Here is a 5,579-nt window from a genome sequence, read left to right as displayed (position 1 = left end):
GACGGCCTGAGGCGGAGTGCACCCTGAGGGCGGAAGAGGTAAGGCGCCCCGCCTGCCGGGGCCTCAAAGGCGACTGACTCCTAGAGGCTGCGGCGGAGGGGAGAAGCCTGGTGGTACATTCCATGGCCCAGTGCCTCGGCCACTGGAAAATCCCACAGGGGTATATCGAGTAGGGTACCGTGGGCTCCGCTGCAGAAATGATCACCCTTCCAAGATGGCGGCTCCCGTAGAGACACTCCCAAGGGGACAGCCATGTTCCTTGCCTGACAGTCGCTGCAGGAAATGGGAAAGCCCGCCTCTCCTTCGACGCACACGCGCACGCACGCACGCACCGGCGCGGTGTAAGGGCACCAGGTGTAATTGTGGGCGAGCGGCCGCTTCGGAGCTGACACTAAGCATGTGCAGATCAAGTCCAGAAGCGCCGGGGTCCCTCGAAGCAGTTTTCAGGACTTAAGGCTCTGGGAGTGAGTTTAACAGATGGACTTAGGGCCACTTAAGCATTGAGATAATTATGGAGATGTTAAGACATGGATCAAGCGTTGAGATAATTATGGGGATGTTATGACATGGATTTTGTACTCGATGATGCTCAGTGGGGTGAGGAGGCTTCTCTGGGGTCATTTATAGGGAGGTGCAGAGAGTGTGATTGGGGTTTGTGGGTGAGTGATGGGTCACTAGAGAAAATTGATGGGTAGCCTGTAGGATGAGTGTTGGGGACACCGGAGTAAATGATAAGGGGGTCTGTGGGGTGAGTGATACAGGGTCTCTAGGGTGAGTGATAAGGTATATGTGAGATGAGTGATGAGAAGTCCGTGGGGTGAGAAGGGGCTGTGCGGGGCGACTACTGGAGGTCTGTGAGGTGTAGGATGGGGTTTATTGGGGGATTGACCAAGGTTTCTGCCGGGTGAGTGATGCGTTTATTTGGGACTGGTGATGGGGGGCTGTGGAATCAGATATGCAGCTTCCTGGGGTCAGTGATAGGTGGTCTTTAGGTCTGAGATGAGGTTGTTTCAAAAACCTACTTTTGACTTTGTTGGTCCTCCTGTGTCTTTGTTTCTCTGTCATTAATATCTGCCCTTAACTTCGTTATTTCTTTTCTGTTTTTTTCTTTTGTTCTCATTTTTAAAGTCCTGAATTGAATGCTTATCTCTTATTATCCAGTCATTTTATTTTATAATATAAACATTAAGTTTATAAATTTTTCTCTAAGAACTCTTTAGCTCCATGTCACATGTTTTGTTGTTGTTGTTGTTGCTGCTGTTCGGTTTTGTTTTGAGACAGGGTCTCACTCTGTCGCCCAGAGATGGAGTGCAGTGACACGATCATGGCTCACTGCAGCCTCAACCTCCTGTGCTCAGTCGATCCTCCCAACTTAGCTTCTCAAGTAGCTGGAACTACAGGCATGTGCTGCCACACCCACTAATTTTTTATTTTGTGTAGACACAGGGTCTCACTATGTTGCCCAGGCTGATTTTTTTTTTTTTTTTAAGATACAAGAATCTCTCTCTGTTGTCTAGGCTGGAGTGCAGTGGAGCCATCATGGCTCACTGCAGTCTCAACCTCCTAGGCTCAAGTGATCCTCCCACCTCAGCCTCCCAAGTTGCTGGGACTACAGGCAGGCTTGCCCAGCTAATTTTTAAATTTTTGGTAGAGATTGGGGTCTTGCTATGTTGCCCAGGCTGGTCTTGAACTCCTGGCCTCAAGCAATCCTCAAGTAGTCCTCCCAGCTCATCCTCCCAAAGTGCTGGAACTACAGGCATGAGCATGCAACCCACAAGTTTTGATATGTAGCATCTCCACTATAGTTTCCTTCTAATGTTTTCTAATTGCAGTTGCAATGTTCACTCTTACCTCTGGGTTATTTAAATATGAGATTTTGATTTCCCAAAACATTGACATTTTTGTTACTGATTTCTAAATTGTGGTTAGAGGCTGTCACCTGAGTGATCATTACGTGCAGGAATGATGCTTTTAAGTTCAATACATACCACCATACTACTTTCCAGAACTTTTGTAAAATTGGAACTCCCACCAGCAACATATAAAAAGACTTCTTCCAAAATCCTCTTCCGCACTGGATTTTTTTTTTTTTTATTTTCCCCATTCTGAGGGCCAAACACAAGGGTATCTAGTTTGCCTTGATGTACATTTTCCTGACAACTAGTGGCTGAACATTATTTCATTCTTATTGACCATTGAAATATATATTTAAACTTTTTCACGTCCTTTGCCCTTTGTTTCCTTTAGGTGGTTTGTCTTTCTTACTAATTTGTGAATATTAACCTGTATTGTAACTATATTTCCTCTGTCTCTGGATTTTGACTTTTGAAAGATGTCTTCACCTTTGATTTTTTAAAAATCATCTATGAAGATATATCTGCCTTTTTCCTTTACAAGTTCTGAGTGTATTGTCTTGCCTAGTGACTTCTCCTCATTTCATGTTCAAACAAATATACCTTAAATTTATATTTAATATATTTATTGTTTCAATTTTTAAAGTTAAATTTTAATCTAACTGGAATTCATTTTGGTGTATGGTGTGAGATGGAATCAGTTCGTATATTCCATTTGGATACCTAATTTGCCAGCACCAGCCGTTAAATGAATACCGTTTTCTAATTCAATTAAATGCCACTTTTGTCACATAAGTTCCCAAATGTGTATTGTTTTATTTCTGAACTGTTTAGTTCTCCTTTTTAAAAAATCATATTGACTTTAGAAATAGTTTTAATATCACATAGAACTAGTCTCCCTCGCTTTCTTCTTGGTTGCTTTCATTAATTTTCTTGTGCGTTTATTATTATTCTTTTTTTTTTTTTGAGATGGAGTCTTTCTCTGTTGCCTAGGCTGGAGTGCACTGGTGCAATCTTGGCTCACTGCAACCTCCACCTCCCAGGTTCAAGCAATTCTGCCTCAGCCTCCCGAGTGGCTGGGACTACAGGCGTGTGCCACCCTGCTCAGCTAATTTTTGCATTTTTAGTAGAGACGAGGTTTCACCATATTGGCCAGGCTGGTCTTGAACTCCTGACCTTGTGATCCGCCTGCCTCGGCCCCCCAAAGTTCTGGGATTACAGGCATGAGCCACTGCTCCCGGCCTTTTTCTTCCATATGAATGTTAAAACTATTTTATCTAGTTTCAAAAATAACCGTTAAAACTATAATATTTGATAGTTTTCTTATGGGTCCAGCACCTTTTTTTTTTTTTAACAGTTCATTCTTAGATATTTTACCTTTGTTTTTATCATCATTGTGAATAGCATATTTTTTTCTATTTCCATAGGGAAAATCTATTTTTATAATTTTATTTCGTATTCAGTCCAATTACCAAATTCTCATATGAATCTAGTTGCTTTTTATAGTCTTACTTTTCCTAGCTACCATATTCCATCCAATTAAAAATGATACTGTCTCTTCTCTCAAATATTTATTCTGATCACCTCATCTTCTGTTGCACTAGTTAGAGCTTTCAGAACAATGTTGAGTGACATTTAATAGAGGGTATTTGCTATCTTGCTGCTAATGTTAATGAAAATAACTTGGGCATTTTTTATTTGAATGTGAAAGGTGTTTATTTATTCATCAATCTATTCAGTAAACATTTATTGAATACCTACCCCTTGCCAGATATTGACTTTGCAACCCTGCTTGGCACTTACTAGCTATGATTTTTTTTTCTAACAGCTTTATTGATATCATTCATCTGCCATAAAATTCACCCATTTAAAGCTTACAGTTCAGCAGTTCCTAGCATATTCACAGAATTGTGCAACCATCATCATAATCTAATTTTAGAATATTTTATCACCCCAAACGGAAACATCGTACCCATTAGCAATCATTCCTCATTCCCAACCCTCATCCCTAGCCACAGGCAACCACTAATTTACTTCCTGTCTCTGTAGATTGGTCTATTCTAGACATTTTATATAAATGGAATCATAAAATATGTGGTCTTTTATGATTGTCTTATTTATTTATTTTAGACACAGTCTCACTCTGTCACCCAGGCTGGAGTGCAGTGGCCAGATCTCAGTTCACTGCAGGCACTGTCTCCCGAGTTCAAGCAATTCTCCTGCCTCAGCCTCCCAAGTAGCTGGGATTACAGGCACCTACCACCATGCCTGGCTAGCTTTTGTATTTTTAGTAGACATTGGCCAGGCTGGTCTTGAACTCCTGACCTCAGGTAATTCGCCCACCTTGGCCTCCCAAAGTACTGGGACTACAGGCATGATCCACTGTGTCCGGCCATGATTGTCTTCTTTAACTTAGCCTAATGTTTTCAAAGCTCATCCATGTTATAGCATGTATTAGGACCTTATTCCTTTTATTATTTTGTTTATTGTGGTATGAACACTTAACATGAAAACTACCCTCTTAAATTTTGTTTTTGTTTGTTTGTTTGTTTGTTTTGGTTTTGGTTTTGATTTTTGAGACAGAGTCTCGCTCTGTCACCCAGGCTGGAGTGCAGTGGCGCAATCTCGGCTCATTGCAACCTCCACCTCCCAGGTTCAAGCAGTTCTCCTGCCTCAGCCTCCCGCGTAGCTGGGACTATAGGTGTGTGCCACCACACCTGGCTAATTTTTAGTAGAGACAGGATTTCAACATATTGGTCAGGCTGGTCTCGAACTCCTGACCTCAGGTAATCCACCTGCCTCGGCCTCCCAAAGTGCTGGGATTACAGGTGTGAGCCACCGCACGTGGTGTATCCTCTTAAATTTTTAAGTGCACAGTACAGTACTGTTAACTACAGGTGCAATGTACAGCCAATCTCTAGAGCTTATTCATCTTGTATACCTGAAACTTTATACCCGTTGAATAGCAACTTCTCATTACCCCCTCCTCTCAGCCCCTGGCAACCACCATTCTACTATCTGTTTCTATCTGTTTATTTTAGAAGCACTTCATGTCTTTTTATTCCTGAATGATATTTCATTGTATGGATGGACCACATTTTGTTTATCCATTCATCAGTCAATGGACATTTGGGTTGTTTCCACTTTTTAGCTATTATGAATAATGCTGCTATGGGCATTTGCGTACAAGTTTTTGTGTGGACATATGTTTTCATTTCTCTTGGGTGGATACCCAGGAATGGAATGACTGGTATAAGGAGTGAGGTAGAAATTTACCTCTTCCCTTTTAGGATTTCTTTTCGCTGGGCCTGAAAGTTAAATTGACATAAGACAGATCAACAGAGAAAAATGTACAGATTTATTTAATACAAGTTTTATGTGGCACAGGCGCCTTCATAAAGAAATGAAGACCCAAAAGAGTAGTTAGAGTCAATCACTTATATACTGGATTGGACAAAGAATACTTAAGTTGTGAAAAAGCAACTCAGTTATGTGGGGAGGCTTAAAACATAAGAGTTTTTTAAAATTTCTTTTGGCTTATTTCTCCAAGAAAAAAAGTTATTTTTCATAAGATCTGTACGTAATTGTCTTGCTCTCAATTTCCTGACCTTGATAGTAAGAATGTGGCATTCTAGCTGGGCACAGTGGCTCACGCCTGTAATCCCAGCACTTTGGGAGGCCGAGGTGGGTGGATCACCTGAGGTCAGGAGTTTGAGACCAGCCTGG

The 5,579-nt window shown here is 41.6% G+C and overlaps 1 protein-coding gene across 4 annotated transcripts in view; it reads left to right on the top strand.

Moving 5' to 3' along the window:
• Positions 1–5,579, top strand: part of ZNF41 (zinc finger protein 41) — a 48,195-nt gene continuing 42,616 nt past the window's right edge. Inside the window, exon 1 of one of the 4 annotated variants that reach the window (XM_011982848.1) lies at positions 1–341. The gene's annotated coding sequence lies outside the window, so the exon portion shown is untranslated. Of the gene's footprint in view, positions 465–5,579 lie in introns of all 4 variants that reach the window. The other 3 variants (XM_011982847.1, XM_011982846.1, XM_011982849.1) reach the window with 3 other exon arrangements.

The sequence above is a fragment of the Mandrillus leucophaeus genome, unplaced genomic scaffold (assembly GCF_000951045.1).
Source record: "Mandrillus leucophaeus isolate KB7577 unplaced genomic scaffold, Mleu.le_1.0 Scaffold243, whole genome shotgun sequence".
Classification (NCBI taxonomy): Eukaryota; Metazoa; Chordata; class Mammalia; order Primates; family Cercopithecidae; genus Mandrillus; species Mandrillus leucophaeus.
The sequence above is the reverse complement of the archived record's forward strand: the minus strand, read 5'-3'. Positions and strand labels throughout refer to the sequence as shown.